The sequence below is a fragment of the Ictidomys tridecemlineatus genome, chromosome 8 (assembly GCF_052094955.1).
Source record: "Ictidomys tridecemlineatus isolate mIctTri1 chromosome 8, mIctTri1.hap1, whole genome shotgun sequence".
In the NCBI taxonomy this organism is placed as follows: Eukaryota; Metazoa; Chordata; class Mammalia; order Rodentia; family Sciuridae; genus Ictidomys; species Ictidomys tridecemlineatus.
Window position 1 is genome coordinate 117,322,933 of NC_135484.1, and position 12,335 is coordinate 117,335,267.

Sequence of the window (12,335 nt, forward strand, 5' to 3'; positions counted from 1 at the left end):
TTCATGGAGGCGTTTGGTGATTCATGGTCCTCAGACTGCTCTGGATCTGCTCCTGGGCTCTCAGTTCATATCTCAGGATCCAGACCCAACCCAGCAGTGGCTGTACCTTCGCATCAGGGCCCCTGTGGAGTTTCGCAGCCAACAGTAGACCCTGGGCTGGCCCTCGTCCTTGTCTGTGCCGCATTGAGGATAAAAATATTCCCTTAAGATGGCCACAGACACTTCTAAACTTTTCATTCACGTCTCAAGTTGGATTAAAAGCTTTCAATTTATTCTTTCTCCTCTCTGTGCTCTCTAGGGCAGTCAGAAGCAGCCAGCCTGTGATGGTTGGGACAGAAACCTCAACTGAGTCACCCAGAGTTTGTCTGGTACCATTCTATCTTGTCACAGTCTCCTTGGATGGGAGGCCAACCTGACACTTCACGGATGACTGTAGCAGTTCACTTAATCAACGCTCCTGCCTCATTTACCTTAAAGTTTCACTTTGTGCCCTTGATGGCTAACTTTATGGGTTGACTTGGCCAGCGTATGGTACCCATTTGTTTGCTACCAGTCTAGATGTCACTGTGAAGGTATTTTTTTTTTTTTAAGATAAATTCAGCATTTAAATCAGTACATTTTTGGGGCTAGGGATGTGGCTCAAGCGGTAGCGCGCTCGCCTTGCATGCGTGCGGCCCAGGTTCCATCCTCAGCACCACATACCAACAAAGATGTTGTGTCTGCCGAGAACTAAAAAATAAATATTAAAAAAGTCAAAAAAAAAATAAAAAAATAAATCAGTACATTTTTGGTAAAGCAGATTACTCTCCACAATGTAGGTGGGTCTTCCAATTAGTTGAAGGCCTTAAGAAAGACTGACATTCTCCAAGGAATAAGGACTAACTCTACCTCCACACTCCATTCAGGCTTCAGCTGCAACATCTATTCCTCCTTGGGTCTTCAGCCTGCCCGGTAGATTCTGAACTTGCCAGTCTCCATAGACACTGAGCCAGTTCCTTAAAATAAATCTTTCTAGGGCTGGGGGCATAGCTTCATGAGAGAGCACTTGCCTGGCATGTGCAAGGGCCCGGGTTCGATACTAAGCAATGCAAACAAAACCCAAACCATTTCTCCATCTATTCATTCTATTGGTTCTGTTTCTCCTGACAAATACAAGCCATTTTATAGAGAATGGAATCTCTATATTTTATCTCTGCATTTTTGAAAGCATACATTCTGTATTACACATTCTATACATGGAACTCTGTCATGTTCCTTGTTGGGTAAAGTTGAATATTGTGAGCCAATTTCCAATGCTTCTGCGTAAGTCCAGTGAGTGAAAATGTTTTTCTTTTCACAATATATATCCATAGCCTGCAGACTCAAGAATTTAAGGAGGACCAAAACAAAATCCATATATTCTAGCTTATTATATAAAATAAAACATGTTTTTTACATTCCAAAAGATTTATAATAATCTCCCCTGACCCCACAAATGCACTGTGGAGAGAGGCAAATGTAGGAATGAATATAAGAATAATTCTTTCTTTTTTTTAAAGTATTTTTTGTTGTAGATGGACACAATACCTTTTTTATTTACTTATTATGTGGTGCTGAGGATTGAACCCAGTGCCTCACACATGCTAGGCAAGCACACTACCACTGAGCTACAACCCCAGCCCTGTAAGAATCATTCTTCTTCTTTTTTTTTTTAATAACTTTATTATTTTTTTTTTTTGAGAGAGAGAGAGAGAGAGAGAGAGAGAGAGAGAGAGAGAGAGAGAGAGAGAATTTTTTAATATTTATTTTTTAGTTATTGGCGGACACAACATCTTTGTTTGTATGTGGTATTGAGGATCGAACCCGGGCCTCACACATGCCAGGCGAGCGCGCTACCGCTTGAGCGACGTCCCCAGCCCCAAATAACTTTATTTTGTGTATTTATTTCTTTATGTGGTGTTGAGGATCCAATCCAGTACCTCACATATGTGAGGCAAGCTCTCTACCACTTAGCCAAAATCCCAGCCTGAATCATTCTTAGTTCTTACCTTCCCTTTTTAAATCTTGATCTTCAATTAACTGCTTTGTTTCCTGTTTATTTAGTTGTATGGGAAAAATGGGGGAATTAGCTAATATTTGTCATGAAAATATAAGGAAAATTGCTCTCAGAACTAAGATTTTCTTGTGAGTTGTTAATTTCATTTTAACCTCAGATGCAAATGGTGGAATTAATTCTATTCCTCAGTTCATTGTACATGGTCATCATCAGTCTATATAAAATCTCCTCTGTATTCATTATAATTTATTTCATTTCCTACTTCCAATTTCTTTCCTCTCACTAAAGACAATCATTCTAATGTGCCCTATGTATATTTCTTTGTTATATGTATTCTTGCAAGATTTGTATTGTTTGTGTGTGTATGTGTGATTTTAACTGAGTAGTTTTGTGCTAAAAGCTCATTCTATTGTTTCCCTAGCTTTGTGTTTTCTAGATCCATTCATGTCACTATGGGTGCATTTAATGCAATGCTCTTGGCTTCTTCCTGGTGCTCCAGGGTGGCCATTCACACCTTTCTCCTGCCTTCTCTCTGGTAGACCTGAGGGTTGTCTCCATCTCCTGACACCACAAGGTGCTTAAAATAGCTGCCTTACAGTAGGAGAGGTCTCCTTGTGGACACATATAATAGGAGATGCGGGCATGTTCCCAGGAGTGAGGTTACTGATCATAGGGTGTTCGTGCACATAATGTGATCAAGCATCAGAAAATTCTCCCCAGAATGGCTACACCAGTTCATATTTTTACTAGCAGTGTGAGGGGCTTCTCTTAGCCCTATTTCCTCAACATTTAGCATCATCTGACAATGCTTTCCAGTCTAATAGGTAAGAGGTTGTCTTTTGGTGCATTTATCTCTAGGGGTTGCTAACTTTTTAATTACTGATTTCCAGTAGTTCATTGTATATTCTGGATATTATCCCTGGTTTTATTTATTTATTAATTGCAGTGCTGGGGATTGAACCCAGGGCCTTGTACATGATAGGTAAATGTGTTACCAGTGAGCCACATCCCCAAACCCCTGGTTGGTTTTAGATAATGCAAATACCCTTTCTCATTCTCTTTTTTGTAAGTGCTGTCCCCTTCATTAAATTTTTTTTAAATTTTAATTTAATTAAATAATAAAATATTTCCAATTATGGTTTTTGAAGTTTTATATTTTTGAATAAGTTCTTTGCTACTAATCTGGAAGATAATTTTTTCCATTTTATTCTATAAAAGTTTCACATTTCTCTTTTCACTTCAACCTGACTGTAGTCTGTTATTGTATGTGGCATTATGTCAGGATCTGGTTTTATATTTCTTTATATGGTAAACTTTGTTTTGAATAACATCTGTTACAATCCATAGTTTCTCTATTAGTTTGTGGTGCCAAGTTAATGCATATTAGATTTCCATAAATCTATGGGTTTATCTTTCAGCTATTTCTATACCTCATTTCCATACCTCTGTTCCCTTGTCAATTTATTTTAAAAATGACTATTAGATTTATAATAAGTCTTTTTCCCAGTTAGTTCCATAGAAGGTCTTAGTATTTCTTTAGATGAGTCTCTCCTTTATATTATTCTTTTCTGAAGGTTTGCTTAGCTATTTGATGATTTTATTCTATCATATACATTTTATTTTATTATTTTAATTCTATCATATATTTTTTAAAGTAAATTTATAAGTTTCTTCAAAAAGGTCAAGTGGAGTTTCAAATGAAATTAAATTCAAGACTAATGGGGGGGCAATTGATACCTTTTTAAGATTATGATCCTACCCAAGAACACAAAATGGCTGTTATTTAAAATCATATTCAATAACTTCTTAGGGTTTTAAGTTTTTCTATAAATTCTCGATTAAGTTAATCACTACATACTTTATAAGTTTTTGGTTTATGGTGAATGCTTCCTGATTTTATTGTATTTCTTATCCCTAAATAAGAAATACAATAAGAAATACAATAAGAAATGCTATTAATTTTATAGCTGAAAATCTTGATAAATTCTTTTGTTACTTTAATAATTTGCTGCTTATTTTTTTTCCAGCCTGCATTATATCTGCCGTGCAGTGATCTGTGGGTGGACTACATGTGATGGAATTGATGGTCTCCCTCTATCATCGATGTTACAAGATTCTTTTTAAAAATGTTTTTTCTAGTTGTTGATAGACCTTTATTTTATTTCTTTATATGTGGTGCTGAGAACCTAGTGCCTCACACATGCCAGGCACGTGTGCTACCTCTGAGCCCCAGCCCCAGTCCCGATTTTTTTTTTAAGAGATCATTATAAACAAAAAGTTAGGGTTTGCTGGTTAGAATGAGAACCAGTCAAGGAAAAGTAAACTCTTCTGTCCCTAAAGGGCATTAACTAGGTCTGTTTTCATGTGCATCAGACAGTACATGTATAGGAAGCACAGTATCAGTGTTTGGTTTTTCATGTGTGTGTAAGCTCAGTTATTAATTTTTGTCAGATGCAGTCAACTGTTACTCAAACAAATGTGGTGCCTATTGAAACAACAGGATAGAGCTGCAGATGTTCAGTAAGGCTAGGAAAATATTTGCCCATTTAGCCGAGTTTGGTTTTTAATGGCTATAGTAATTAATTGAGGCAACTCTGGGGCATGTGCTATGAAAAATTCTATTCCTTTTCTTTTTTAAAAAAATATTTATTTTTTTAGTTGTAATTGTACACAATATCTTTATTTATTTATTTATTTTTATGTGGTGCTGAGGATCGAACCTAGGGCCTCACCCATGCTAGGTGAGCACTTTGCCGCTGAGCTATAGCCCCAGTTCCCAAAAATTCTATTTCTTATTAAAGAACAACTTAATAGTAGATCAGTATTTCAGCAGTTGACTAATGTTTGAAATTATTTTTTTCTAAGAATTTTTTATAACCTTCCCAAAGTAGTGATGTTTGTAGTTACTATAAGCTTTAGAAGTCCATAATAAATAAATAAATGAAGACTGCCTTCCTTTTAGGAAAAAAAATGCAATTTTCTGGCCACGAGGACATAGTACAGTTCACTTAAATGTTGACATAATTTATAGTCAGTCTCCTTTTCTCTTATGCAAAAGGTGCATAGTAAACCATATTTTCTAAATAGTTCTTAAAATTTCAGTCTTATAAAGTTAGTAGTAGAGTTTTATTTAAAGGCCTTAGTCATTATTTTTTTTAAATGAGTGCTTGAACTCAAAGCAGGTATTTGGAATAGCTGCTGCAATTGTAGTCTTGTGTGTGATTTTTTTTTAAGTTGACATGTTTAATCTAAAGATTGTTCCACTAAAGTTTGATCTTTTCTTATGCTCAGGATGAGTTTGTGAACCACAAAGAAAATGAGACTAGAAAAACAAGTTAGATAATAGTAACTACAGTGGTTGTTGGTATTAAGATTATTGTTAAACCACAGCTAATAATTTGGATGGCAGTATTTATGTTTGTTGGAAACTCTCATAGCTGAATCACTTAGGTATAATTTAATAGAGTTTTAGTGTAGTTAATTCTTTTTTTTAAAGAAAGAGAGAGAGAGAGAATTTTTAAATATTTATTTTTCAGTTTTCGGTGGACACAACATCTTTATTTTATTTTTATGTGGTGCTGAGGATCGAACCCCGCGCATGCCAGGAGAGCGCGGTTAACGCTTGAGCCACATCCCCAGCCCTGTAGTTAATTATTAATGGGAAAATCTGAAACCTAAATTGCAGATTTAAAAGTTACTGTATAACCATTGTTTCTGTAAATAACCTTTAGTATGTAATACAACTTGAGTGAGCGCTTTGGGAAGTATTATCAAGTTCTAGTGGTTACTTCTTAGTATTGAAGTGAATTTTCAATTCTATCCTAGACATTTTGCACTACAGTAGCCAAATCCATTCTTGTGTCTTTTTGTTAATGTTCTCTATGCTGCTGGGGAGTGCTCCTTAGTTTCCTTACCAGCTGCTACAGAAGGTTATTTTACATTCCTGCAGCTATCTCCAAAGCTACAAAAAGGAAAAGCTATATTTGTATGCAACATTAACCCTTTGATTTCTTTTTTAAAAATATTTATTTTTTAGTGGTAGGTGGACACAATACCTTTATTTTTTTTATTTTTATGTGGTGCTGAGGATGGAACACAGTGCCTCACACATGCTAGGCAAACGCTCTATCTCTGAGCCATAACCCCAGCCTTAACCCTTTGATTTCTAATTTATGTTTCTGCTCTCTGTGCCTTGTTATGGCTGCTTTTTTGTGCTAAAAAAAAAGTATGTTTGGTGTTCTCCTTGTGGAGATTTTATATACATATGAGAGAGAGAGAGAGAGAGAGAGAGAGAGAGAGAGAGAGAGAGAGAGAGAGAGATTGAGAGAGTATGTGTTTGTGTTATCAAAATAAAAATGTTTATGTTTTCAACCGGGTACAGTGGCGCATGCCTGTGATCCCAGCAGTTTAGAAGGCTGAGACAGGAGGATCACAAGTTCAAAGCCAGCTCCACAACTTGATAAGGCCCTCATCAACTTAGTGAGACCTTGTCTCAAAATAAAATATAATAAAGTGCTGGGAATGTGGCTTAGTGATTAAGTACTGTTGAGTTCAATCACTACCCACCCCCCCAATAAGATTTGATTCTTGGTTCTATAATTGTTTTTTTTTTAATTTATTTTTTTAGGTGTAGATGGACACAACACAATGCTTTATTTTTATGTGGTGCTGAGGATCGAACCCGGGTCCCGCGTGTGCTAGGCGAGCGCTCTACCACTGAGCCACAATCCCAGCCCCTCTATAATTGTTTTCCCCAAATCATAAATATATAGATTATCAAGTGCATTTTACTAATCAATTGAAAAAAAGCAAATGACTCTAATTTTTTAATTTATAAATATTGTGAATTATAGCAATGTATTTTATTATATTGAATCATCCTTGCTGTCCAAGGATTTCCCATTTGATCTTGATGTATTATTATTAGGTTTAATGCCATCAAAATCAGTTCACAAATAATTATTTATTTTTTCCCATCTGTATCCAAGGTTAGGTGGACCTATTATTTTCTTTCCCTGAATATTCTATATTTTGATTTGGAATCAAAACTACATTAACCTGATAAAATTAGTTGGGAAACTTTTAATCTATTTTTTTTCTATTTTGTGAGAAAAGTGCTGTCATTCTGGGAGGGCACAAACCTTCAGTCCATAACATGACCATCAACATCACACTCAGTCCATAACATAACATGTGAGAAGGAAGAAGATTGAGATACCTTGCCAGCTCCAAGCATGTGTGGGTGCTCCCAGGGAGCATTCATCACCTCCTCTGCCTCCTCTGCATTCATCACCTCCTCTGCCTCCTCTTCTTGTAAGCCTTCATTTTGGATGGCAGCTTATCCACCAAGTCTTGGAGCTGGGGGAAATTCTTGGGGGGACTTCCCAAGCTCACAAAGAGAACATCCATGATAGGACTCCACAAACCTATTTGGCTTCTATTGATGAGATTTGGTCCACATGACCTTTGCTGAGGTTTTGGAGCCTCCACCTGCTCCTATTCTGACTATGGTAATTGTGCTCCTGATACTTGAATGGTGGCCGCACACTCCAGATGTTGCCTGCCTGGCCTCTGGCCTCCTGGGTTCTGAATTCCTTTCCAGCAGTCACTGCACCTAAGTCCTGGAATACCCCTGGTTTGAATCTTCCTGATGGTGGCTATTCATGGCTCCACCTTTTCCTATCTTTTGCACCAACATTGCATCCAAGTGGTCATAATAAGAGATGAATAAAGTATCTGGATGATTCAGTGGTGTGTCTGTTTGTTGAATATTTGGGGTATTACAAAATAAAACAAAACAAAAATGGGTGGCAGAGAATGAAGAAGCCAAGATACTGGACATCTGAACAACAACTGGGTTCAATGATTTTGAGTTTGAGGTCTCTATTGTGGGTTGAATTGTGTCCCACCTGTAATATGTGGAATTTCTAATCCCCAGAACCTATTGTGACTTTATTTGGAAATAAGGTTTTTGTAGACAATGGAGTTAAGATGGGGTTATATGGTGGGTCCAAATTCAAATGACTGATTTAAAAAAGCAATAATTTGGACACAGAATCAGGCACGCATGGGAAGAAAGCCAGAGATGATAAAGGCAGAGACTGAAGTGATGCTTCTAGAAACCAAGAACATCAAGGATTGTCCACAAAACACCAAAAGCCAGGAAAGAGGCCTGGAACAGATTCTACCTCTCAGCCCTTGGAAGGAACCAACCCTACCGACACTTTGATTTCCAGAACTGTGAGATAAAAACTTTATTATTTTAAGATTTTAAGTTAAGTAAAAGGGAGAGGAAGAATAAGGAGGAGGAGGAGGAGGAGTAGGAAGGAGGAAGGAAAGAAAAGGTACATAAGATGTGAGCTGTGAGGCTGGGAGTTGTATGTTCTTTAATGTTTGATGTTAATCACTTTTTTTTTTTTTGGTACCAAGGATTGAACCCAGGGAAGCTTAACTACTGAGCCACATCCCCAGCCCTTTTCAGTTTTTATACTGAGACAGGGTCTTGCTAAGTTGCTGAGGCTAGCTTTGAACTTGGAATCCTCTGCCTCAGCCTCCTGAGCTGCAGGGACTATAGGCAGGCGTGTGCCACTATACCATGACTGGTGCAATGTTACTCACTTGTAAGATCATCTGGGCATTTTAAAAAAATCATTTATCAGAGGGCATCAACAACTTTTTCTGTATCTTCAATATTAATTGGTGTAGTTGATTTTGTATTTATTCTTGTGCTGATTTTAGTAGATTAAGTGGTTTTCTGGGAACTATCTATCTCACCAAGGTTTTCAAATTTATTAGCATATATTTATTCAAAATACCCTTTATTATGTTTATATCTCTGTTGTACTCACAGTAAGTCTCACTTTTTTGTTCTTTATTTTTATTCATTTTCTCCCCTTTATTCACAGTCTTGTTCTAACTTTGAATATTTTAGAAATATATTTTAAGAAGTAGATTTTTTTTTCTGTACTAGGGATTGAACTCAGGGACACTCGACCACTGAGCCACATCCCCAACTCTATTTTTGTATTTTATTTAGAGACAGGATCTGACCGAGTTGCTTAGCACCTTGCTTTTGCTGAGGTTGGCTTTGAACTCATGATCCTCCTGCTTCAGCCTCTGAGCCAATGGGACCTTCCCTTTTTATTTTTTATTTTGAGGCAGGGTCTCAATAGGATGCTTACAGTCTTGCTAAGTTGCTGAGGCTTGGTTTTGAACTTGCAATCCTCCTTCCTCAGCCTCCCTAGCCTCTGGGATTATAGGTATGTACCACCATGCCTGGCTATACCTTTTGTTTTGTGACTCTTCACTACTTAGTTTTAGTTCTCTATTTCATTAGTTTCTATTTTTTTAAAATATTTTTTTTCTTCTTATTTCTTTAGGTTTATTCAATTTCTATTTTCCCACAGATTTTTTTTGTACCAAGGATTGAACCCAGGAACACTTTAACCACTGAGCCACATTCCCACCTCTCCCCCCAGATTTTTTTTAATCTTTATTTTACATTTATGTAGTGCTGAGGATCGAATCCAATGCCTTGTGCATGCTTGGCGAGTGTTCTACCACTGAGCTACAACCCCGGCCCTCCCCCCAGCTTTTTGAGGAGAATTTCTTAGCCATTTATTTTTAACTTTCTTGTTCTAATAAATATATTGAAGTCATAAAAGTCTTCCAAATTACTGCTATATCAGTATTCCAAAACATGGGGTAACATTTTTTTTTTAACCTGGTTTCAAATGAGTTCATTTTTCTCATGATTGACTTTTAAATCAATGTTATTTATCAATACTCTGTTAGATAAAAGAATTTTAGATATCATTTTGTTAACCAAGTTCTCATTCTATTGCAGAACATAGTTTCTAAAACTGAGACTTTGAAATTTACTGCAGTTTTCTTTATAGCATAATGCATATTCTATTTCAGTAAAAGTCCTGTGTGACTTAAGAAGTTATATATTTGGGATTTTTGGGTGGCTTTCAAAATATAAATCATGTGAAATCTTGTTCTAAGTTTTATTTCCTTGTTCTCTTTCTATACCCTGTGGGTCAGAGCCAACTGTATTTTATTCATTGATGGCTGGCTGGTACATATGTGTCTTGTTAAACTGGCTTTCTGGGGGAAAAAACAAGATCTGACTGGTAGCACTGCTGATTTCTGTAGTGTAAATACTTCCATCATGGTCAATATCAAATTACCAATGATTAACAACTGTATTGAGAAATTCTTTGAACTCACTATCCTTCTGCCTCAGCCTCTGAGCCAATGGGACCTAGCCCCTTTTATTTTTTGTTTTGAGACAGGTTATATTTTACAGTCTGTTCTTGCAAGCCAGTGTAAGCCAGCTCCATACCACTTTAATGTATATACACATTTTAGCCTTTAGATTCATTTATTCTTTTAACCTAATTTTCCCTTTACCCTGATTTGTACTTTTAAAAATTATGTCTGGCTGGGTATGGTGGCATACACCTGTAATTCCAGGGGCTCAGGAGGTTGAGGCAGGAGAATTGAGAGTTTCAAGGCCAGCCTCAGCAATTTAGTGAGACCCTCACAAAACCCTGTCTCTAAAAAATAAAATTCAAAAAAGGGCTGGGGATGTGGCTCAGTAGTTAAGCACTCCTTAGTTCAATCCTATGTAATATATATATATATATATATATATATATATATATATATATATCATATCTGTCTTTAAACTGTTATAAACTCTTTTTGGAATGAAGGGTAGGGATATAAGAGCAGTTAGTTGGCCAATAAAAAAAAATCAAGCCTTCCAGTTTTAATAGGTTTCAATCTTGGTTCAGTTCTCAGTCTTGCTGTGTTGCTTAGGGTGTGTCACACGGGTAAGTCTCTGGCTTGTGCAGCTCTAGGGTAACTGAGCAATCAGAGGGTTCAGACCTGGAATCAGGGAATCCCCAGCCTCAGGGGTCTTTTCTGGAGATTCCGCTACACTCTCCTGCCCTTTTTCTTACTTCCTCTAGTATTTGTTTTGGAGACTTAGCATTTGTGCTATGCTCTAGTGCACGTCTGTACCCAGAGAATGACTTCAGGGCAAAGCTGGGGGAAGAAAGGCCTTGCACATGGCCTTTGAGTTCTGACTCTCTTCACAGCCCACCTGCTCTTGTTTACTTTCAGACTCCTCAAGTACTTGTTTTTTGTATCCTGTACAGAGTTTCTAGTTGTGATCACCGGGAGAGAGAGGCTCTTAAACTATTATTTTTAAAATTCAAAATAAATACCAAGGAGGCTTTTATGATTTTAGATTTTCCCCACACTTACTCCTAAGGGTATGTGATTGTCTCTGAGTACTCTGAATTCAGGTTTAGCCTGACATGCTACTTATATTTCCGTTGAATGGACCTCTTAAGGGATCATTTTTTTTTTTTAAAGAGAGAGAGAGAGAGAGAATTTTTTTTTTAATATTTATTTTTCAGTTTTCGGTGGACACGACATCTTTATTTTATTTTATGTGGTACTGAGGATCGAACCCAGCACCCAGCACATGCCAGGTGAGCGCGTTACCAGTTGAGCCACATCCCCAGCCCAAGGGATCATTTTTAAAAAAAATATATTTTCTTTAGTTGTAGATGGACACAATACCTTTATTTTACTTATTTATTTACTTTTTAAATGTGGTGCTGAGGATTGAACCCAGTGCCTCACACATGCCAGACGAGTGCTTTACAACTGAGCCATAATCCCAGTCCCCAAGGGATCACTTATTAGCAAAAGGTCATTGGATGCTGGAGAAAGAAAACACTCACCACTTTCTGGTATAGAGAAGAAAAGGAAGGCTCTCTGAAGGGAAATAAGTTGCCCTGTCACTCAGGAAGTGCAGGCAAAGATAGTACCAGAACTCAGCTGTGTTTAACCCAGTTACTCAAACATCTGTAACAATTTCCTAAGTGTCAACAGACAAACTTTCGGGTTAATTTTTGTACCCTTATCTCTTAAGCCTTGGAATAAGTTGTTTTTTTATTATTATTATTATTATTATTGTTATTATTATTATTATTATTATTATTATTATTATTATTATTATGTGTGTGTGTTAGGGATTGAATCCAGGGCATGTGCTCTGCCACTGAGCCACACCCAGCAGCCCTATGAGATTTTTAAAAAATTATCTATAATGTTTAAAAATCACTGAGTACATGATGACCTATCACATATAGGTTCCCTCCTATTTCTAGTATTCTCCTGTCTCCTTTCTCTAGGAAAGATGTTTCAGATCTGAGACAAGAATAAAAAGGATATGCTGACATCTGGGAGGGAAGAAGCCCCCTCTCCTAATATTCACCTC